The sequence below is a fragment of the Chelonia mydas genome, chromosome 9 (genome assembly GCF_015237465.2).
Source record: "Chelonia mydas isolate rCheMyd1 chromosome 9, rCheMyd1.pri.v2, whole genome shotgun sequence".
In the NCBI taxonomy this organism is placed as follows: Eukaryota; Metazoa; Chordata; order Testudines; family Cheloniidae; genus Chelonia; species Chelonia mydas.
Window position 1 is genome coordinate 39320707 of NC_057855.1, and position 25190 is coordinate 39345896.

A 25190-nucleotide genomic window follows, 5' to 3' on the forward strand; every position below is an offset into this window, starting at 1 on the left:
ATTGGACGTTCATTTCTCTTAGATGGCTGTCTTGCAATTCTGACAGGCCTTAGTGATCTCCCGTTTGGGAGATAGAAAAGATTTTCTATATGGCCATCTAATAAAATCACTATTTCCTAGTGTATATTTTTGTTAAACCTTCCTTTTTAGATGCCATGATCACACCTTTATTCTGGCAGAGAAAATTCTCAGGATCATTTCCTGATCAACCTCAGTGAATAATTATTTAAAGCTTTGTTTTTTGTGTTTTTGTTTTTTGGTGTGCAGTTCCAAACATCTCTACCACAGGGCTGAATCACTGTTGATTTATGCTACATAGAGATTTAGTGTGCAAATACTGTCCTGTACTGGCCATGACCAGCTAACACATTTCCAAACACAACTTGCTATATCTACACTAGGTGCAAATCCCTGTTTAAAATTCTTAGTTAAAACATGACCTTTTCCCCCCACAAGTCGAGACATAGGCAAAAGGGTCTATCATTTCTATCCTTACACAAACAGTATGTGTCAGTCCTCAGTAACCAGTATAGGCAGTAGCACCACTTTCTATACACTCAAGTAAACGTACATTTTGCATGTGCATTGTGTTGGCCAAATCTCCCTGCTCCCTGATTGTTCTCACTTGTTTGAGTTTCAGGCCTAAGTACCCAAGAATATCTGGGAAGATAAAAGGGAAGAAGTTGTTGAGTTGCAAAATTGCTCTTTAATCTTCCATTGCAGATTTTTTTTATAATAGCACCTACAGTCCCTAATTAGGATTGCGGGTCCATTGTTTTAGTCACATTACAAATGTTGTAGTAGACATGGTCCCTGCACGGAAGAATATATGATCTAAGAAAATAGGTAACAAATCTATCCTACAAGATAATACCGATTGTGAAAGGGCTTATCTTTAGAAAAATAACAGCCCTGTTTAAGGCTGAGAAGAGGAAAGGATGGAGCAGAGAAATTAAATTTGAATACAGTGACTGGCCTAGCATTAGAAATCAAGAGACCCAGATCCTGAGAGGTATTTAGGCTACTACCTTACTTTAATTTCAATGGAATTTAGGAGCCTAAATACCTTTGAGGATCTGAGCCAGAAAACCTTCATCTTAGGGTCATAGCATGACTTGCAAAGGCCTGTTGCTGTTTTTGAGTGGGAAGCAATGGAAATATTTACGCAAACTTTTTCAAACCTGGAAGAAGGTTAAAGTTCTGACTGGGTCTTATATTTTCTGTTTCATCCATCTCTAATGGTTACCTAAGTGGTGGAGAGAGAGATTTTGAAAGAGGGGAGATATAGGCTTAATATAACTCTCACTGTATGCTTTTTTAAAAAACATTTGTTGGAGTTCCAGAACATTTGTTCCAAAGCTGTTCCTCTATCCCACAGAGTACATTGCAACTGTTTCACAATTCCCCCCTGTTTATGGTATGAATCATCTCCAGAATAAGATTTCTGGATTGTCACTGTGTGTCGCTCTGAACCCTAGAATGTCTGAATCCATGTGAAGCGATGGAAACAGCTAAAAGCAAGGGTGAGAAATCTTTTTGTGCAGAATATCCCCAGGTTCAATCATTGCTGGGATTTGCAGTCTGTCACTGTCCAAGTTTTAAGTTCTCAGCCATTTTGACTTCATGAATTATACCTGTGTGACAACAATGTACATATCTATGCCATTGTACTAAGAGAGGTAGCTCAACTAATTACCACCCTTACTATACAGCTAATTTTCATGCAACTATTTAATTGGTTGTATGAGAGAGACTACGTAGATGACAGATTACTGGCTTAGTTGCCACACCCTTCCAACAACATGGGCTTTCACTAATTTTTACTAATGCTGGTGCTAGGAATGTCCCAATAAAGTCTATCAAACAAACATCAGCTGTCATAAATAAGTGAGGTCTTCCTCCAATCTCTACAATTTTGGGTGTGGAAGTTTGTTTTCTTTCATTTATCTCTACTTTCCTAAATACGTAGCACTGCAAAATACACGGGTAGAGTTATTTTAAAATATCAGTTTATTTAAAACTGAACAGCCTTAAATGGAGCTGAATCAAATTGTATGGAAAACTCACATTCATGCAAGTCAAATTACTAATCCCAATGATTTTATAATTGATGATGTTGCAAACTTCACTTTAACCCTGATTTTAAAGAGTAGCAAGCTCTCAATCCTCAGAATATTCAACTGTTTGCATGCGCAGAACTTGCACCCCTGCTGCCCTGAAACATCCTTTCAGAGGAGTAGTTTGGTAGTTAATGGGTCCAGTTTAGGCTTTCAAGTTTAACACTCAGTTCAGATAAAAGTGAAAATTCACATTTCTTACTGCTTTTGTTTCAGATTGTCTGGCTGGAGATTCCAGTAGAAAAAAGTGCATTAGTTTACATTGGGAAGGCTACCATCAGTAGGGTTAAAAATGTCTTTTTTTTTTTTTAAAAGAAAGCTTAGATCCCAGAGAATACAGCTTAAAACACAGAGAATACAAAAAGACCATATGTCCTGACCCTATTGTCCCTGCACATAAGGAAGAGTTCTTTTAAACCTTAAGATGTGTATTATTTCAAAGACTTTTTTCCTGTATTTGAAGGTTCCTTAGTTCATTACCTGGTCTTGAAGTGACAAATATCTGGATAATAGTAATGAGTCAGCATCTGAAAGAAAAGGTTTCAACTTGCTAGTCAGGCACAAATATGGGGAAAAAAGCACATATGCAAATTATTAAATGGGGTTTTGAATCAGAGCCATTATTAGCATCACAAAACATTGGGTTTCATTTTAACTAAATAATGGAATTAATAAAAACAGTGTTCTGGGGGGAAAAAAGACCCGGATCTTGCACTGTGATTTCCACATGCACAGCACTGGATTCTAAGTCAGTGACACAGTTTGCTTGCGCAGATCACAGTGCAGGATCGGGGTCATATTTAGGAGTTGTTTGTTTATTTAGCGTCAAAAAGTTTGTGGGGAGCTATACAGGCCTATGAAAAGACTGGTCTCTGTTCCAACAGCTTAAAACTTGAAGCCACGATCCTACAAAAATGTACATATCACATGTACTTAACTTTACCCCATGTGAATAGTTCCTTTAGATTTTCCTGGGACTACTTTCCAGTAAAGCTAAGCACACTTTAAGTCTTTCCAGGATCATGGCCTAATCAGACCACTTACAGACAAAGAGGGTGGGGTGTAAGGATGGATATATTTGCAAGATTTCCCTCCTGTTCCTACTCTTTATTACAGTCCACACCAGTACATTGGTAGGGTGATTTTTCAGAGGTGCTGGGGCAACCTTAGCTTCCATTGACTTTTGTGGGAGCATTGGCAAGGGGCACTCAGCACCTCAAAAGTTCATGTCAAAAATGTGTTCTGGTACAGGTGGGCTGTGTGCGTGTTTAAACAAACAGAAATCTTCAGGTGCCAAAGGAGAAGTTGCACACAGGGGCGCTGGAACAATTATTATAGTAGGGGTGCTGATGATGGAAACCATGTATTTGGTGTTTGTTATTACCAGGGCTTAAATTCGTAATGATTATTTCCTGGAGCCCTCTCTCATCCAGGGGGGAGCGAGTTCCCTGGGGTTCAGGGCTTCAGCCCCACGGGGCGGGGGGAGGGAGGTGTGCTGGGGCTCAGGGCTTCAGCCCTGGCATGGCACCTCCCCTGGGGCTGATGCCCTGAGTCCCAGCGTGACACCTCCCACAGGTTTGAAAATATTTATGGGTGCTCCGTTCCCGTGGGCTCTGGCTGAATTTAAGCCCTGGTTATTACTACTTCAAGCCAGGGGGTGCAGTAGCACCCCTAATTCCAGCCCCACTGGTTGCACATGAGGATCCCATGCACCCTTTGTGACCCAAGGGGTTGAACAATGCAGCGCTGGGCTGGCTCAGTGAACTTGTGCTCTTGGTGAGCAACAGACAGACATGCACAGGAAAGCGTGTGAGGAATTGCAGTTTGTGCAATAGCAAGAGGAGCTCTATTATTACCCAGCGGGTAGGCTCAGGCTTGTGTGCGTTTCGACGTCTGTGTGGCAATGCTGGTGTTGGGGGAAGGGGCGTCACCATCTGTTCTTAATTCCCTGGTCATTGGATTAGTAGCCCTTAGTGATGAGATCAGCAGGATCAGCTTTCCCGATGGGGCACTGCACTCGCTTCAGCTGCAGGCTCTTCCCATCTGGGCTGTCTCTCTGGAGGGGAGAGACAGAAAGAGGAATCTGAGGCATGAAGTAAATTAGCCTTTGAAGGAGCAACAAAACCAGGTCGGCAAAGGGCAGGAGGGTTTTCTTCTGAGGGGGGGGAGTGACGGCACTTTTTCTGCGGGAACAGTTGTGAAGTGTTTCCTGGCTGTGCTGGGTTGCTTCGATTTTGTGTTACAAGCTTGTATCCTACTGATTAAGGAAGTGTCCCCCCCCCCCCTCCGGCCCTCCCCCCTTTCCTCTGGCTTGCCTGTTTGGAGCCCCAACACACACCACACAGATGTGGCTTTCTCACACTTCGTTAAGCAGCCTTCAACTATATCTTTGCTTTTAAAGCTGCCTCTTCGGGAGGATTTGCTTGTGCTAAGCTACAGCTGCCGGAGTTTGGAAGCGTAGGTCGGTTGCCGTTGAAGAGGAAAATACTGTTTAAGGAAATACTTTTGCGAGTCACAGCTCCCTTTTTCGTTCCGTTTGTTTACTTGTGGTTCGACCTTTTTCCTCTGGATTTTTGTATTCCCATAACGGATCAGGCTAAGAGGTGCTTTAATATTTTTATGGTAAGTTCTTGCAAGGTGAATGTTTCCCACTGATTACGAATGTTGTTTTATTCCGTGATATATTTAGTGATGTACGTTTTTGGAACAGCGGCTACAAGTTTAGTATTTAAAAACAAACAAACAACCCCCTGTATCTGTGGTTGAAATAATATTGATACACATTTTCAGAAATGCTTGTAAAATTCATGTTTAATTGTGGTCTTGGTTTTCACAACAACAACAAAAATGCGAAAACAAAACAAACCCCATAGGTTTGTGCTGCCTGGTTGTGAATTTAGATGTTGGTGAGGCTCAAACAATCCTAGTGTAAACAAAAATCTGTGTATAAGGCAGATTGTGATGCTTCTATCTGTGCGATATTTTTAGACATTTAGAAAATGACTTTTAGAGGCAAAAGACTTCAGGTGAGCTACTTAGAAAAATTTGAGATTTAACATCTCTTTGGCACAAGTAACACAAGTTATAATTTTGTTTGTAACCAAGCCAAGTTCTTATGGTATGTGTGAGTTCTAGTGAAAAAATGTATTCAATTAGTTTGCCCTGTTGCTACTTTTAAAAACTTCAGGCAAGGGTGTTCTACGAAATTGGTCTTGATCCGTATTTGGAATAGTAATACTTTTTGAAAGCATAAAGGCTGTTGAAGAATGTGCCACAACTGTTTCCTGTTGAATTCCTCCAGCGTAGAATCCCATTCATCCTGGAGGAGGAGGAACATTCTAGTTTAAGATCAGTAGGTGAAGTTGATGTGCCATTTGGCGTGTTAATTTAAATTTGTGTTTTCCTCCCTTGTATTTTGTAAAATATACGTTACACAGTGCTATGGGGTGAGAAGCATTCCGAATCCAGACTTGATCAGTTATTACTTTGGTCACCAGTTTGATATTTCAGAGTAACAGCTGTGTTAGTCTGTATTCGCAAAAAGAAAAGGAGGACTTGTGGCACCTTAGAGACTAACCAATTTATTTGAGCATGAGCTTTCGTGAGCATCCGATGCAGTGAGCTGTAGCTCACGAAAGCTCATGCTCAAATAAATTGGTTAGTCTCTAAGGTGCCACAAGTACTCCTTTTCAGTTGGATATTGGCTGCAGCCCAGAGTGCTGCTAGTCAAAACCGATTTTTCACAATGCTTCTATTGCCCTTGGTGACAGAAACTATCCATAACAAGATAACACTGCATTGTGAAAGAGTTTATCCTTAGAAAAATAACATTTCCCCCCAGGGCTATTCCTAATGTTTGTTTGGTTTGTGCAGTGCAGTGCATGTCAAGGCACAATGCATTTTTAATGTCTTTTCCGTAACAAAAGCAGGAACATGAGAGTTGCAGTTAGACTTATTTTGTGCTGATGACAGAATAAAGTCAAACGTGAATTCATTTTTAAAAACTATTGGGCAATGGGTTTATAACATTTGTACAGTGGTATTATTAACAGAAGTGTGTTCTAGTAGCTAAAGCACAAAACTGGGTGGTGGGGGACCTGGCTTATATATTCTTGTTTCTGCCATTGATTTGTTGTGTGACCTTGGGCAACCTTTCTGTGTTCCCATTTCTCCATCTGCACTTCCCTACATCACAATGGTGCTAAAGCTTAATTTATTAATGCCTTTGAAGCACTTGAAGGTCTTCAGATGGATCGTACTGTAAGTACCTTTATACACTGCAGGTTTGTGAAACTAAGAGCTGAACTTCTGCATTTAACTGTTTTAGGGGGATCCAGGAACAATAGTTTAGCAGCCCCCTAATGCGTGTGTTTTCCTGACCTCCTTTCTTTGCAGACTTCACTTAAATTCATCTGATATCATCAGTCTTCTTGCTCAGTATTCCTCAGTGCTTTGGCGCAATACAGTGATATAAGGTTCCCTTTTGGGAAATACATTTTATAATAGTCATGCTGAGATCACTTGCACAGAGGTGCCCAACTGAAGATACAGCACTAACTAAGAAATATACACTCGCTAGAGCAGACTAAAATTGCTAATTTTTGTTGAGGCTGTTATGACTGTCTTTTATGATTTCATAAGTTTCCTGTAGCATAAGAATTGCTGAGTGATAGACCATCTCTCATGCTAGTCCAAATAAAGCAACTCAATAACTCGTCAGACTTCACTGTTGCGTTGTAAACTTAATGCAATAGGTTTTTCATGTACCAAAACTGAAAAACTATTTCTGGCTTGTCTTCCTCCACAGACACTGCTTGTTCCACTTCTTTGTGTAGGTCACTAACACTCCGTCCTCTCCCCTGCAGGGTAGGAAAGTGTTACAGTAGAGCTTGGTGCTGTTTCATGGGTTGTACAGGGTTGCATGTGATGGTTATCTTGATGATATGCTCTTGAATTTTACTGATCTTGTGACTAGCCCCTATGACTAATTTGTTTGTTCTTAGACTGTTGTAGTAATGCACCTGGTAGGATTAAAATTAGAATGTGGGGTTCTGAGATCTGACTAGCCTTTCACTGTTACAAGACCTTGATCAGAATGATTAGCAACCTCATGTTAAAAACATTTCTACCAGATTCCTCTTGGCTTAAAATAAGGGCATGTTTTTACCAGGTTCAAGTCTTGTAAATCATAGTGTATTTTTAGCTGTCTCTTCTACTTAGCTTGCTTGGCTGCTCTCTACAGCAATGCTGACATCCTTCATTTACAATCCCTTTGCGCTATGGCAACATTGCTTCAGTGCAAATTTAAGAAAGCTTTCAAAGGAATTCCAAGAACTGTAAATTCCAGCTTAAACAATGGTAATGTAGATATGCTGTCTGTCTTAATAGAAAATAAATACAAGGGAAATATAAAGGTATTTTAGTTTTAACCAGGTTTCCCAAGATGGTACTTTGACATAAAGTTTATTGGAACTTGCAAATCCTGGCTTCAGGCCAAAGAAAGGGTTACAACATGGAGCAGCAATGGCTGGTATTCTGTGGAGATGCCTTGCTTTATTGTGCATTCTGAGACACGAACCTTAACTCATGTCTGTTGAATTGTAAAGGAGTCATGCTGACAAAACCCTCTTTAGATTGACAGTGCTAATTTAGATTTCTCTGGCTAAGCCACATAAATAAAGTACGCTACTAGAGTGTAATGGAAAGAAAAGATCAGGTATGTTGTACTATGTAAATATGTAGTGAGGCAGTTTTTTTTTCTGGTTCCCATTATAAAAACTGTGTTTTAAGATTGGCCAGTTGGAACTAAATCAATATTGTCTTATCAAAATTTAATATAAAAGTGCTGTTTACACACACACACACACACACACACACACACACTTAAAAGTTTGCAATATTTCCATAGAATACCATACTTGAGGATTTATAATTTAAAATATAAACATTTGCTCTGGGTTAAAACTTGCCAGATAGGCAGGCATGCAGCAATTCTCCATAGATGACTCTATTTTGAGAGTTTAATGTACCCACGCTAGGCACACCTATGTCATATATCATTTGAAAGGTTATTTCATGTATGTTCAGACTAAGTACGATGTGGAAATGTCAAGTGGTGCCATAAGCTTGCAGGTGAGGTTGAACAATGGTGCCCAAAACCAGTGTGATCTTTTTTATCATTCCAGAAACACTGCAGTATGACAATGACTACGTTTACCCTCTCATCAATCATTCACTTGAGCTCTTAGCATGCCATCCAGAGCGTCATTTTGACCTGGGCCAGCTTGTACCAAGCTCACTGATCCACACGTTTTTACATTTTCTTTATCTGGTGGGCTGGGCCCCCTGCTGATATATTCCGAAGTTTGATGTTGAAACTTACACACACACAGAGCTTTTATTAATCATTGGAGTGCAATTTCAGCACTTTCACCAACTGTCTGATAAGAGAATCCTGCTTCCAGAATCCTCTAGCAAATTTAGACGTACCAATCTGTACTAATCCATACCAAACTCATGCTTACCACATTCATTCATATCAGCCACAGTAATTCATAATAATTTGGCACCGTCCCAACAGTAAGCGCATATTCGCAGAGATCATAATGATGAACAAGATGATAATGATGTTGACATTTCTAGGTATCATTGAAATGTGTTGGATTTTGTTATACTTCTAGATTGTTACGCTTTGAGGTCACACAAATCCAATTTCATGTCTTGAAATAATACATTTCATTAAACTAACAATGACCTCTTTGAAATATTTGTATTCACTTCTGATGTGTTTATGGCGTTTATTTTTTTTATTCTCTTCTATGTGAGAATGGTACCACTTGAGAGCTCCACACCATACCTCATTTTAAAGTAGACATAATAAGTCTCAAATGAGGTATGAGGGTACATTAAAGTTGGTCAAATGGCTGCTGTCTGCCACTCGCCTAAGACTTGCAACTCATACACTTATTTTTCTTGTAATTTTGTTAACTATAAATCCATGTCACACTATTTTCAACCCCACTCCCCACAATTTTTGGTGTTAAGCTCTCTCTTTAAAATTAATTTTATAGACTGTGGGTGCAAAGTATGGATTACTAAGCAGGCTATTGATGTTAGCTGATGTACACACTGTTATAGGAAAAGATGTTGTTACAGCCAGATGCTTTTTTCCCCTAGAAACCACAGTATTCCTCTATAAAGTAGTTTTCTCTTTCTTTCAGATAGAGCAGGGGTGGGCAGACTATGGGCCACGTCTAGCCCATGGGACCTTTTAATCCAGCCCGGGTAGCAGGGTTGGGGCTTTCTGCGTGGCTCCCGGAAGTAGCGGCATGTTCCCCCTCCGGCTCCTATGGGTAGGGGGGCCGGGGCCAGGGCCAGGGGGCTCCGCACGCAGTCCTTACCCCAGGCACCGCCCCTCACAGCTCCCATTGGCCAGGAACCTCCAATTTCATGAGCAGTCATGGGCTACCATACAATTTCTATACACAAATATGGCCCACAGGCCAAGAAGTTTGCCCACCTCTGAGATAGAGCATAAAATGCATCTTTCTTGCTAACTCTTCAATGTTTTTCTTTTGGAAGATTCAATCTTATTTCATATGGATTGTTGGTAAAATATGTTGACTGGGTTCTACCATGCAGCCTGAGAACCAGCACCAGAACAGCTCTGGGTTCACAGCTTGTTAACAAAAATGAATGATAGACGATCACTCTGAGTTGAGGAAACCCCACCATTGCACTCTAAGGACTCTCGCTTGTCATCTGGAGATAGGGAGTGATGTACTCATTGGCTGGCCCTCTCACGGTGTAGGATTATAGGTACCATTTGTGGTGGCATAGACTGACTGGTTGGCTGCCAGATGAACAAACTCTTGGAATACTACCTGGTGGGGTACCGAGGAATGACTTTGCAGTTACAGCAAACCTTTCTCTTTAAGCTTGAATAGTGGCTTTTTCTATTTGTTTAGAGCTGACACTGTGTTCAGTGCTGTATGCTATCCAAAAATGGAATCCCTGCCCCAAAGTGCTTTCCTTCTCAAAGCCAGACCTAAAAGCAAACAGGACGCACTGGGAATTTCAGAGGTCCATGGTACCATTTAGACGTGGGGAGGAGTGGAACCTGATTATTATCTCACTTCTTACGGGCACCATTGAGGAAGAGGACTATGCAGGATAGAAGGGGATGTTGCACCTGCGGATGGTAGAATGGAAAAATGCACAGACTGGAATGGGGAGGAGACAAGACTGGTGTTTGTGGAGCAGTGGTGGCTTTTTTCCAATTTTAAAAAGTTTTAGCCCTACCATTGGCTCTTTTGGGCAGGTGCCCACTTTTTTGTACCAGTGCAGGGAGGCTTTTTAACCCTTTACAGGTAAAGCAAGCAGAGGAATATCTACCAAGAGGGATTTTACAGCTAACTGACTGGCTGCTTGTCCTTAAAAGGGAGCTACCCCTCCCCCTTCATTTATCACACCTTCCTTTATCTGAAATAAGGTGCCTAGTCTAAGGTCTGGTCTACACTACAGACCTAAATTGGTATAACTACATTGCTCAGGGGTGTGAAAAATCAACACACCTGATCAACATAAGTAGGTTGGTATAACTCCCTATCTAGACAGCACAATGTCTGCGGGCGACCTTCTCCCACCAACGTAGCTACCATCTCTTGGGGAAGTGGATTAAGTAAGCTTATTGAAGAGCTTTCTCCCATCAGCTCTTAGAGCATCTTCATTCACGCATGGCAGCGGTGCTGTGCTCATGCATTGTTTTAACTTTATATATGCCCTAAACTACATGGGTAATATTTTTGGAAGTGCTTAGCATTGGCCAAACTGTGCTTCTGTAGAAATCAATGGGAATTGAGCCCTTTTGAAATTCTCACCCTTCTTGTTTTTCTCTCTTTGTGTACCGGAAAAGGGAACTTTCTACCTGTGTGTCCTTTTCTTTTTCGTCCCAACTCCCTCTTTGTTCCTCTCACCGTCTCCTTCCCACCTGGCCTAATCCTGTTGGGCAAGGGACTGAAGTGCAGATCCTGCTCATCCTCCAAATGTGGAGGGGAAATTTGATGATGTCATCCTGTAAAATGCAAGAGAGGTCACAGCCGTGGATTTGGGATGTCTCTCAAATTGAGCGTAAAAAGTAAGTTGTGGTGAGATGTAAAATCCAGTTTGAAAATACACTAGGCACAGCTTGGATTCACTAGCAAAGCAAGCATTTCAGAACTGTAGAGTGAACTCTTTAGCAGAGCCAATATTGTTGGCTTTTTTATAAATATTTCCAAAAACCTATTCAAAGCTCACTTGTCCCACTAAAAAGATGATAAAAATTTGTAACTCTTGTGCATTTAATGGACCAAATCCCTTCAGGAAGTGACATTGGGGATGAAATCTCTGAAGATTCCTCCCACACACATTGTCCTGGCAGAAGGATGGGGCTTGTAGAAAAGGATACAGGTCATGCCCTCAAACCTTGGGGATCTATACAAGCCGAGGGAACTCCGTGCAGAGGCACTGGGTGGGATTCACAGGGGAACTTAAGTGCCTAACTGCCCCTGGAGTTGCCCAAATCCAAAACTTTGATCCTCAAAACCCCCACATAGCTGTTGCCAGTCTCTGGGTGCTTAAATTGTCAATGGGAATGTGCGTAGTTGTCTCCATCTCGACAGCATTGAACAGCTTGGTGGCTAACATGGCTCAGCCTCAGCAAGATACACAAAGTAGGCATTCCCTACCTATCTCACTGCAGAATCCGAGATGTGCTCTCACACTGCTGTAGTACGAATCTGTTGGATCGGCCCTTAAACAAAATACAGCCAGAGGAGTTGGTGGTGCCTCCTTATACTCAGTTACCCAGTGCTTAGAGCATCCACCCAGAATGTGGGAGAGACAGGTCCAAATACCTACTCTACCTGATGTGGAGCAGGGATTTGAACCCAGGCCTTTCCCCTCCCAGATGAGTGCTCCCATTACTGTGCTGTGGAGTTCGTCTTTCTCTGCCCCAGTGAATAATTATACAAAGTGAAAGAGCTTCAGCAGGGGAGGGCTGGAGAGAGACCCACTACATAATTATTCTTTCCAAGACACAATATTTATTATACCTGAGCAACTTCATATCTTTAGAAACGTTTTGCACAAAAAAAAGGGGGGGGGGGAAGCTATTTCAAAACTGCCAGGGGAATTTGAATGCTCAATTACCATTAATTTCAGTGGGTGTCTAAATCCCTTTGGATGCTTCATTCTCTGCCTACTTAACTTAAATGTGTGAAGCAGAAATTCACATCTGTGAGGGGGTGCAATGCTAGAGGTCAAAGTTTTTTTTTGTTTTTTTAAAGGATGTTTACTGCACAACAGGATTTACCTAGAATAGTATTTGCAGTAGTATGCTTTTTACAAAAAAAACCCAACAAAACTGATATAACTGGAAATAGTAACTTTTTTTATTTAAAACAATTAAAAATGGGGTGAAAATGAGGTAAAAGGCATGATATTTCAATTATTACCAGTGCTGGCTAGTAAAACTTACAACTGATGATCTATTAAAGTCATGCAGAAATATTTAAATCAAAAGGAAGAGTTAACCATTATATTTAGCCAGTTTAAACAAGACTTACATTGAAAGGGGAGAAACTCTGCCAGGCATGGAATGCTTGTCCCATGTTGTGGGTATTCAACATCCATATATGTAACTGGCTGCTGCATCATTCTGGAATAAAATGCGCAGAACCACTACAGGTGGTCAACATTCCACTTAGTGGCCTCCCCGTACACCTCTCAAATACACAGGTCAAAACAGACTGTTTCTGTCACTCAGGAAGTATGCACATGGTTATCCTAGCTAAACTCCAAGAAGTGTATTGCTGAGTTTACAAAATGATTATATTTGGCTTCTGGCTAACTGCTGACTTCTCAAATTATGCTTTCATAAGTGCATGGCTTGGAATTCTAGCAGACAAATTGACTGCTGCAATCCAGTTGATAGTTCACTTTAGGCCAAACATCCATAATATGTAAATTATAATGAATAGTTTTCATTTTGCCAGCATTCTTAAATTTCTCATATATCAAATATACTTCTGAATTTAACAAAGCTTACATGGCATTTTCAATCAACAAATGAGGACTGGCCATATTAATATAGACGCCACTGACAAAGAGGAGATCAAAGCTTTGAGACTCTTCAGCATGTTGAGTTGGGGACGCTCTTTCCAGTTTGGAGTGGTCAAAGGATTATTATGATAGTGTAAGATGGATGTTATGTTGGCTTGAGTGCACCTATGCTCATATGTACCCCTTTACTATATTTTTGACTGTGTCACAGTGACTCTTCCATGTGATGCAATGCTAATAACTTTTCAGCCAGTCTACGCTACCACTCACGTCGGTATAACTTATGTCGCTCAGGGATGCGAATAAGCCATCTGCCTGAGTGAGGTAAGTTATACCGACCTAAGCACCAGTGGGACAGCATTATGTCAGTGGGGGGATTCTCCCACCAACATAGTTACCACCTCCATGAGAGGTGGTAACTGATTTATTATGCCAACAGGAGAGTTCTCTCTTGTCGGCATAGAGCATCTCCACTGGACGTGCTCCAATGGAGCAGCTGTGCCACTGTAGCTCTTCTAGTGTGGACTAGTTCTTCGTGGTGCATTCTTCCCAAGTGTCTGGCATCTTGAAGCTGGAGGCCATCCAAAACTTGCAAATATTTCTGCATATGAAGGTTCTGCTTTGGAATAGACACATTTAAGGATGTGCAGAACAGAATTTTCAGCTCATGAGTCAGCCCTGTAGCAGCAGCAGAGCAGCCAAAGTGGACGAGAGGTGGCTGGAGGAAAGGAAGACTCTCATCAAGGTGAAAGAGCATTTAAGGTTCCGAAAGAGTTTTCCTAAAAACTTACTGTTTACTGTTGCTTTTATTGGGAATGATCTTGTATGGCAGCAACCCTATAAACAGTAAAATGGAATAAATGCACCACTGTATCAGGAGAATAATCTGGAAGTCCCATCAATGCATAGCCTATAAATCGGCTGTGTGTGGAGTGGGAGGATTGAAACAGCGAAGCAGAAGAGAACATACACAATGTCTGCTTTTGTGGGCTACAATGGTGTTGTATAAATCTAAAACAGATTTCCTAAGAAGCAAACTTTATTTTTACTTTTTGAATATTTATTCGTTCTTTTTAAGTCACTCAATTAAAATATAAACATCTTGGGAGGGAATTTGTGCTTAATTGTCCAGATTTATATATTTTACTGGTAATTCCTGCCTCCCAAACGGTTATGACTTTTTGTGATTTGTTTTGTTTTTTTTTCCAAGAGAACTATGGCAGTTAACAATATTATGCCTGTTTCAATAAGCATCTGTTAATTCAGGTTAATATGCTGTGTTCTGGGTGACGCCCTAATATATGTTAGTTTAATTAAAAAATAGCATGTGTACTGTGAAGATGTTATGTGAATTTGTTAAAGCAGTCTTAAGCCTTGACCCCATATTAAGTACATTAGGCTTATGTAGCACCCTTAAGAGTTAAGGTTGAAACTGAACCCTTGACTCGCAGTGGCATTGTCTAGGGGTTGCAACTTATTTGCTCCCATGCTGAAAAAAGGATCTTACTCAGCTGAAAACTGTTAAATATTAATAATGTCACCATCTGCTTGATTGTTTTGTCTTCAGCATTTTTATTGAGATTTAGTATGGAAAGAGATTTACTTGTTTTTGTGTTTTTTTTCCCCCTTATAGAAGGAAAGAAAGCAACATTGTGGAATTGAAAATCCATCTGGTGAATTTAGCAACTAGAATTTACTCTACTTACTCTTGGGATAGATTGCTGGGTGCTGAGCACTTGTTGAAGTGTTCAGTGTCATTACTTAGGTTGACATCAGTAGAAGTCTTGCCTTTGACTATAATAGCAGCAGACATAGGCCCTAATGCGAGCGTTAGCAATTACTCTGTCTTGACTAATCTAGTTCTGGGTGGGTAGCCTTTCTCTAGATTCAGCTGAATCTTGTATGTACCTAGTGGGCACTTCAAAAACCATTGTGGTTCATTCATAGGTACGCTCTTTAAACTTGCACAAAAGCCTGGTGGTCTCCTTTCTAGAAATGCCTGAGTCTGAATCTTCAGTGTAATACTTCCTGAAGCATGACACAAGTATATTTAATGAGTTTTAGGATGTTTTAGTGTTCAGAACCCACTAACTTTTTTCATACTTCCAGCATAACCATGTGGGCTTAAAGAAGCCAAAAAAGTCTTTCAGCCATTGTACTGCTGAAAGCTGTTGACACAAGTAAAAGGTAATGGAAGTTCTTTGAATATAAAGAGTACATGGTCTCAGTGGGATATGGTTTTTAACTTTTTATAACTCTGACGCTTCTAATCAACCTCATCTTGAGTGCACTACCATACTTCACCCACACAGTAGCAGCTAGGGGATACAGTAGTCCCTTAATTTCTGACACAATCAACATTTGGGAAATATTTAACTTGACAGTCTTTCACTTGAATGAGACTATTGATCGTTCACTAATAAAAATTGTCCTTGTTATCAAAGAGCATTGCAGCATCTGAACAAGGTAAAGAAGGCTGGTTTTCTGCAGCTTTAAGAGCTTGCAGCTTTTCCTGCTGAGAGCAGGCAGTTTAGATGCAGTTCCTGATGTTTAAAATTATTACAGTTTAAATATTAAAACTTAAGAGAACTCCCATTGCTTTCAGTGGGAGCAGGTAGACCAATGCTGAATGACATAAGTGAGATTTTCCAAAAAAGTGAAGTGTTCCTACTATAAATTTGCAGTAATCTGTGAAAAGCAAAATTACATGTTAAGATGGAAGGACAATTCAGCAAGTGTGTGGAAATCTATCAAGACTGTGCATAGCCTTTTATACTTGTTGGAGCACATATTGTCTCCTATCCAATGAGATTTAAATGCAAGAAGTTTTATTAAAATACTTAGCTACACGAGAAGTTTTGTAACTAATACATCTTTTTAAACAAGATATTTTTACATGTGTACAGAGGACCATCTTAGATTTCATATATGAAAAATTCTCAGAATATGTTTTAATAGTTTTGTCAGTAAACATGTACTATATCTTTTTCTTTTCAACCAGCAGCAAATCAATCCATGGGTGCAAATCTGGGGAGGAGACAGTTTAACTACAAAGGTAAATTAAGCTGCAGACGTAGATAGCATACATCTGTCAGCAATTTTTTGTAAAAACTGGGGACTGAAAATAAGGTTATAATAGAAATGATGCAACCTTAACTACAGCAGTTTCTGTCTGGTACTTGCTATAATGCTGAATACGTATTCTTGTTATTTGATAGCAATTACTATTGATGTGGTAACAATCTCTTTCCCATTATCTTCATTTTGTATAGCAATTGTGTTACTATAGATTCAGTGGTATGGGAGGAAGCACTTGAAATTGCTGTCTTGAATTAATGCCTTAGGATGCTGCAGTCTTTTTATTTTTTTCTTTCAGTGAGCCATTTACAGCATCAATAATTGGTTTGCATTTCCTACCTTAAACCCCATAGCAGGAATCAACAGTTTAATTATGTCCACTCAGATGCATCTATCTCCAGCAATGCTAAATGATTGCCAATAGTGTTTTTTTTTTTAATGATTTCATTTTTTTTATTTAACACGCGACCTACAAAAGCCAAATTTGGCTGGTGGAGGATGGTGGATAAAGAAAAATCAAGCTAAATGATAGTTATACTCCAGTGAGATCCCTATCGTCAATGAACTATCAATATTTCTATTGTAAGCCTGTGCCCTAAGATGTTGAGGCTGAGTCGAAGGAGCTTTTCACAATTATTGCCCGCAAAGGATAGCGCTAGAAAAAAATCTGTCTACGCAAGCCGTCCATATCTTTTATTCCTAGATTTTGGCTACCAGTATTTCTGTGAAATAGCTTGGAAGTGGGGGAGCTAATGAGACATGGTTCTAGCTCTGTGAGCAAAAGAAAGCGTATGGGTGTGCCCCTCTGACTGCAGCATGGGGTGCCTGGCAGGATCACTTTCATGGCAATGCTCAGAATGCTTTGTTAACTCACATGGTTGGTCCGTACCACGGTTGAACTCTTATGCCAAGGAAACCCAAAATGTTTGGGCCCATACGTGCATGCCAGCTTGCTTTTTCCCTTGTTGTTCCAGATCAGGAATTTACCAAGAGAGAAACATTGGTTTAGTTAAGTAATTAAAAGTCAGCCTGGGGCTCTCTGTCTTCTTACAAATGTATGTAAAGTCAGTTAAACTTTTCCCAGGTGAGCGGCGAGCAGAAGTTCTCTGTACTACCTGGGCTAGCTGGGGAAACCATGGTTAAGAGAGAACATAATGAGGAATGATAGACACAGAGAAAGAGAGAGACTGACGGAATGGAGGGCAGGTGTGCCACTAGTGCAGTGGCATCGCATGTTAGGCTGGAACAGCTTTTTCCCTTTAGCACAGCAAAGGCTAGAAGCCCTGTAGATAGAGCATAACCACCCTTGGGGGGAGGGGAGCAAGTGCCTCTTATTACTTCCTGTCTGTGTCTTCTGCCTGACTAAAGGAACAATGCTCATGAACAAGGAGGGAGCCATCTCTAACTGTCCTGGCTGGGGAGAATGCAGCTGCATGGAGAATGTGTATTATGCCACCCTCGAAAGGAGACCAGGAGATGCTCAGGGCAAACGCTTGGGGCAAAGAATGGATGAGATGGCTGGTGGCTGAGGGAATTGCATGAAATCCCAAATGGAGCAGGAGAGGGAAAGAGACTCGGAGAAAAGAGGAATGAAGTAAAAGAAATTAAGAAAAGCTAAGGGTTCATCTATACTGCAATAAAAGATCCATGACTGGTCTGGGTCATCTGACTTGGGCTTGTGAGGTTTGAGCTGTGAGGCTAAAAATTGCATTGTATACATATCTAAGAGCCTGAGCCCAAACATCTATGCTTCTACTATTAATCCTGCAAGCCTGAATCAGTGGATCACAATGGTCCCTTCTGGTCTTAAAGCCTTTGAGACCCCAGCTCTGAGGCTTGGTGCTTTTGGGTTTTTTATTGCAGTGTAGACATACCTGCACATGAAACAAATAGGGTACTTCTGTGATTGGGGGATGAAAGAAACCCACATTCAAGAATTGGAGGGGTAGCCGTGTTAGTCTATATTGACAAAAACAACAAGGAGTCTGGTGGCACCTTGAAGACTAACAGATTTATTTGGGCATAAGCTTTCATGGGTAAAAAACCCCACTTCTTCAGATGCATGGAGTGAAAATTACAAATGCAGGCGTAAATATACTGACACACGAAGAGAATGCACTTATCTTACAAGTGGAGAGCCAGTGCTGACAAGGCCAGTATAGTCAGGGTGGATGTGGAATGGGTTTGGGAATCTCCTATTACCCGTTATTCTCTTGCTTCTACCAAATTCTGTATGCTCACTGGTTGAGCCAATTGTGGCACATAAGAAGAATGGTGTCACTTCCCAAGGAAAAACAAATTTGTGTAATGAGCGTTGGGTAGGTGGGTGTTCCTCCCCACCTGCCCCCACCCCCGATCTTGCCTTTTTTTCACTTTTTTCAGAGAAAATGACTGGCAAGAAAGAGGAGGAGACTGAAATTCCACGTGCCTTCAGCATTGGTTCCGGATAGTTCATTCTCATGTCCGTTCCTGGATTTATTTGTTGTTGTATGTGTTTCACTGGTTGGCTTTAGCTATATGCCATATTTAGTGGTTTTTCTGTGTGGTATATGTAACCCCTCTAATACTTGTAATGTACGTTTGACCTGTCCTTTGGAAGAAAGCTTGAACGATATTTCCTCTTGCATGCTGTACCCTTTTCCCATTCTTGGGGGAAAAAAACAAGTTTTTGTTTCTGTATAGAGGCTGCTGATATTTTTTATACATTTATACGAGTGGTAAGAAGATCTAAAAGGTATGTTAAATGTGTAAAGGATATAAACCTACATACTTCAGAACATATTCCCAAACACTGAATGCCTGGAGCTAGGAAGAAGCTTCTGTACCATGAGCAGAATTATTATTGGGGTTTAAAGCATTCCTCTGAAACGACAGAGGGTCTACTATTGCAGTTCCTATGGAATGCCAAGGCTTTCTCCTCTGTGCTCCTGCTCATGGCAATGCACAGAGGTAAAAGATCAGATGAGGAACACAGAAGTCGCTTTTGATCACAGTCTGTTGGGTGTTAAACGTAGTATAAAAATCTGTGCAGGCTGCACTGTTTATCCTCTAACCATGTGACAACAGCAGAACATGCCTTCAGAGCCATGAGGTTCTATTGCTGTAATCCCCTCCCAATGTGTCAACTCTACTGCTTGCAGGTTGCTCAGAAAACAGTGACATGTTTGAGGAATCATCATCCTATTATGTCCATCATGGATTCTCTGTGTGGGTGGCCTGCACAGGGTAGACTGCTATTTTGAAGTTTGTGCTGCCTTGTACTGACTAGTATCTGCCCATTGATATGTTGTAAGGCTCCCCATTGTGTCTTGCATTGGCAACTAACCTTGCTTTTGTGATGGGATGACCTAGTCTATCTCCACATCCATCTCTCTGTACCTTAAAACATCTCTTAATTTAATCATGGTATTTCTTGCACCCATTCTTGTGCCTCTACTTATTGTCCTTTCCCTGTTTCTTTACCACCACCTTTGATATATGTATTTAGATATTTGACACCAGTCCTGTAAATGTTACTTTATGCACATGAATATTGAATGCAATGAGATTGTGCATGTGTATACAATTTGTCCATTTATAAGTTTTTTGCAAGATCAGGGTCTGAATTTATAAAGCACCAAATGCTTTGGTGGACTGATGCTATAAAAATGATAATTCTTTTAATTTATACTGCATATATGTTGAAGGAAAAGAAGTGTGTTATTGATGTCAACGTAGCACTCAGGATACTGTTTTTAGTTAACTGATGCAAGTGTAACCCACACACCTCCTGGCACTGAGACCACTAGAGAAAGAGAACATGAGTCTGCTGTACAGCCTTGGCTAATGGGCAGTTGGCTTTTAGCTCATGTGGTAGAGGCTTATGCTTTAAGCTCCAGAGGTCCCTGGTTCTTTCCTGCCCGCTGATGACCAGGGTCTGTCAGCCTTACACAAAGAGAACAAAAAAAGCTTCTGTAAGCCTACTGAAGTGGTGTCTATTTTGTATTTTTTTTTTTCCCCCATCTTATAAATATTTCTGAGTACAGGGCCTTTAACACTGTTGCTTAAGTACTGTAATGGAATAATTGGATTAAGCCGATTCATAAGTTATACAAAGTCGCTGCACGGAGTTTATGGTAGACTTCAGTGTCTCCCAAGGTCAGTCTTTTATGGAGGCTTCCCATACAGTTGACTTAGATCTTCAGGAGAAGAAAGGGAATTAGCAACTTAAAGTATAATTAAAATTCTTCAACTCACAAAATAAGGAAATTCAGGTGTAAACAGCAACACTGCTTCTGTAAAATGCAACAGGTTAGTTGGCTCAATTAAAGCTGAACCCAGCGATGGTGATAGTCCATTGCTGTCTTACATATTTAATTCAAGCCATTAATTACCATATTGATGCTGTGGTGTATGGGTAGCTTTTTATTATTTTAATATAATGGACTTCTTCTATTTTGGTCTTCTCTGGTCTAAAGAAAATTTTATTGCAAGTAATTAGTTTTTAAAAAAATATTTTTCATTTTAATCACTTTAATAGCTGGAAAAAAATCTGCTTCATAAGGTTTATAGCTCTATTTCTAGTGCCTTCTCTAAGTGACATTTTAATTGAATTTTTATGTTTATGTGGCTGATTCTTAGAATGCTCTTAAACTCTCATTCTCAAGGTTTCTCACCACTGTTATGCATATTCTAATCAGTTGCCTTCTTTTAGATAGTTTTTTTGCTTCTTTTTGTTGTGTTCTGTTTATTTTTTGATTCCAAAAACTGGAACAATTCATACAGAATAAGGAAAATAAAAAGGCTATTGGATAACAAATGTAAAAATATCCATTGGTAAATTTCATATTTAGTTTCTCCTTTGTTACTATGTAAACGCTTCAGTTATTTACTGGTGGTCGTTGTTATAGTGAATGTTGCGTACGTGGCAAAAGCAGAAGATAACTTAAGAAAAAATACTCTTGAAATATCCTTGAAAAAAATATTCAATAAATTAATACAAGATTTGTCTTCATTTATTTTATTAACTCTTTTTTTGAACAGATGACAATTAATTTTAGGGCCTAAGATAAGTAATATAATGCCAGGGGAGAAAAACACAGGAAATAAAAATAACACAAAAGATCAGAAAGAACAGTACTTGGATATATTTTTCTTCCAGAACATTTTCTTAATTACTTGCATTAAATTAAGAAGAATAGTCTGAATAAAAAGTATAACTCCCATATAAACTCCCATTTTCCATCACCTAGAATGAATTCCTCTTAAAATATTTTAGATCTCCAATACATGTATAAACCAGTCCCTTAGGACGGATCTACACTACGAGTTTAGGTCGAATTTAGCAGCCTTAGGTCGATTTAACCCTGCACCCATCGACACGACCAAGCTTGTTTTGTCGACTTAAAAGGCTCTTAAAATCTATTTCTGTACTCCTCCCCGATGAGGGGTTTAGCGCTAAAATTGACCTTGCTGGGTTGAATTTGGGGTAGTGTGGATACAATTCAATGGTATTGGCCTTTGGGAGCTATCCGAGAGTGCTCCATTGTGACCGCTCTGGACAGCACTCTCAACTCAGATGCACTAGCCAGATAGACAGGAAAAGCCCCGGAAACTTTGGAATTTCATTGCCTGTTTGGCCAGCGTGGTGAGCTGATCAGTACAGGTGACCATGCAGAGCTCATCAGCACAGGTGACCATGGAGACCCAGAATCGCAAAAGAGCTCCAGCATGGACCGTACGGGAGGTACTGGATCTGATCGGTATGTGGGGAGAATGAATCCGTGCAGGCAGAACTCCAAAAGATGAAATGCCAATATATTTGCCAAAATCTCCAAGGGCATGATGGACAGAGGCTACAACAGGGACACACAGCAGTGCCGCGTGAAAGTTAAGGAGCTGAGGCAAGCCTACCAAAAAACAAAGGATGCAAACCGTCACTCTGGATGAGAGCCCCATACATGCAGCTTCTGTGATGAGCTGCATGCAGTTCTGGGGAGGGCCCTACCACTACCCCACCACTGTCCGTGGACACCTGCAAGGGGGGAGTCTCACGCAACAGGGATGAGAATTTTGTGGATGAGGAGGAGGAGACTGAGGATAGGGCACAGCAGGCAAGCAGAGAATCCCTTCTCCCTGGCAGCCAGGAACTGTTGCTCACTCTGGAGCCAATACCCTCCAAAGGCAGGCTCCTGGATCATGAAGCCAGAGAAGACACCTCTGGTGAGTGTACCTGTGTAAATATAATACAGGGTTTAAAAGCAAGCGTGTTTAATGATTGATTTGCCATGAAGACTTGGGATGCATCTGTGGCCAGTATAGCTACTGGAAAAGTCGGTTAACATGTCTGGGAATGGAGCTGAATCCTCCAGGGACATCTCCATGAAGCTCTCCTGGAGGTACTCTAAAAGCCTTTGCAGAAGGTTTCTGGGGAGGGCAGCCTTATTCCATCTCCATGGTAGGACACTTTACCATGCCAAGGGCACATTCAGAGGTGCCCGTTCCTGCTGGGCTGTTTGCCTTTGGTTGAAAAGAAATCATCCCCGCTGTTAGCCATGCAGTGGGGGGAGGCCTGTTCATGCTGAGCTGTTTGGCTGACAGGGATCTTCCCTGATACTAGCCACGTGGTGGGGGTGGGTGGGGGTGTGTGTGTGTGTGTGAGAGGCGGGGGGGGGTGAAGCGATCATCCCAGAGAATTGCGGGGGGGGATGTTTTGGGTTGTGCTGCACATTCACCCTAAAAGCACAGCCCCTCCTTTTAAATGGCCAACCCAACCGGCTTTGCTTGGTATGGGAAAGGAGGATGCTGCTGTTTGAAACGATTCCCACATGTTATGAAGGTTGAAGAAGCCGAAACCCTGTGACTTACCATGGCTGCCTGCAAGCTGAATTCTGTTGCCCAGCCGAGCATATGTGATATCTCACACCAAACCAGTAGGCAAAATGTGACCTTTGACCAAAAGCACATGTTATGTAATGTGAATCACTTGATTTCAGTGTGAAATAGTCTTCCCTTTGTTCTCTAAAATGTATCTTTTTTTTTTTTTTAAATACTACTCTCCCTTTTTTCCTCCCGCAGCTGCAAAATGTTTCTACACTCTCCCTATCCTCTCCATCCCAGAGGCTAGCACAGATTAGAAGGTGAAAAAAACGCACTTGTGATGGCATGTTCTCAGAGCTCATGCAGTCCTCCTGTACTGAAAGAGCTCAGCAGAATGCATGGAGGCAAACAATGGCAGAGTCCAGGAAAGCATTAAATAAATGTGTTGAGAGGAGGGAGGAGAACAATGTGAGGAGGCAGGATGCAATGCTGAGGTTAATGGGGGAGCAAACTGACATGCTCAGGGACCTGGTGGAGCTGCAGGAAAGGCAGCAGGAGCACAGACCGCTGCTGCAGCCCTTGTATAACTGCCTGCCCTCCTCCTCAGGTTGCATATCCTCCTCACCCAGACATCCAAGAACACGGTGGGGGAGGCTCCGGGCACCTAGCCGCTCCGGGCACCTAGCCACTCCATCCCAGAGGATTGCCCAAGCAACAAAAGTCTGGCATTCAATAAATTTTGAACTGTAGTGTGGCCTTGTCCTTCCCTCATCCACCACCCTTCCTGGGCTACCTTGTGAGTTTTCCCCCTATTTGTGTGATGAATTAATAAAGAATGCATGATTTTGAAACAATGACTTTATTGCCTCTGAAAGCGGTGATTGAAGCGGGGAGGTCGGTTGCTTACAGGGAAGTAGAGTCAACCAAGGGGATGGGTTTTCATCAAGGAGAAACCAACAGAACTGTCACACCGTAGCCTGGCCAGTCATGAAACTGGTTTTCAAAGCTTCTCTGATTTGCAGGGCGCCCAGCTGTTCTCTTCTAATCGCCCTGGTGTCTGGCTATGCATAATCGGCCACCAGGCAATTTGCCTCAACCTCCCATCCTGCCATAAATGTCTCCCCCTTACTCTCTGATATTGTGGAGCACACAGCAAGCAGCAATAACAATGGGAATATTGGTTTCGCTGAGGTTTAACCTAGTCAGAAAACTGCGCCAGCGAGTTTTTAAATGTCCAAATGCACATTCTACCACCATTCTGCACTTGCTCAGCTTATAGTTGAACTGCTCCTTACTGCTGTTTAGGGTGCCTGTGTATGGCTTCATGAGCCATGGCATTAAGGGGTAGGTTGGGTCCCCAAGGATAACTATAGGCATTTCAACATCCCCAATGGTTATTTTCTGGTCTGGGAAGTAAGTTCCTTCCTGCAGCTGTTCAAACAGACCAGAGTTCCTGAAGATGCAAGCGTCCTGCACCTTTCCCGGCCATCCCATGTTGATGTCAGTGAAACGTCCCTTGTGATCCGCCAGTGCTTGCAGCACCATTGAAAAGTACCCCTTGCGGTTTATGTACTGGCTGCCAAGGTGGTCCGGTCCCAAGATAGGGATATGCATTCTGTCTGTCGCACCACCACAGTTAGGGAACCCCCATTGCAGGAAAGCCATCTAGTATGACCTGCACATTTCCCAGAGTTACTACCTTTGATAGCAGCAGCTCAGTGATTGCGTTGGTTGGTTGGATCACAGCAGCCCCCACGGTAGATTTACCGACTCCAAATTGGTTCCCGACTGACGGGTAGCTTCTGGCGTTGCAAGCTTCCAGAGGGCACTCACTTGTGAACTGTGAGGGCTGCTCTCATCTTGGTATTCTTGTGCTTCAGGGCAGGGGAAAGCAAGTCACAAAGTTCCATGAAAGTGCCCTTACGCATGCGCAAGTTTCACAGCCACTGGGAATCATCCCAGACCTGCAACACCATGCAGTCCTACCAGTCTGTGCTTGTTTCCCAGGCCCAGAATTGGTGTTTCACGGCAGGAACCTGCCCCATTACCGCCATGATGTCCAAATTGCCAGGGCCCGTGCTTTGAGAGAAGTCT

General features: G+C 41.5%; 1 protein-coding gene across 12 annotated transcripts in view; it reads left to right on the plus strand.

Moving 5' to 3' along the window:
• Positions 1-25190, plus strand: part of SPSB4 (splA/ryanodine receptor domain and SOCS box containing 4) — a 309660-nt gene that overhangs the window by 149525 nt on the left and 134945 nt on the right. For 2 of the 12 annotated variants that reach the window (XM_043522647.1, XM_043522653.1), the window contains exons 1-2: positions 4258-4739; positions 16225-16275. The exons of 1 other annotated variant lie outside the window; for it this stretch is intronic. The gene's annotated coding sequence lies outside the window, so the exon portion shown is untranslated. Of the gene's footprint in view, positions 1-4071; positions 4740-16221; positions 16276-25190 lie in introns of those variants that run through there. 9 more of the 12 variants (XM_043522650.1, XM_043522651.1, XM_043522645.1 and 6 more) reach the window with 8 other exon arrangements.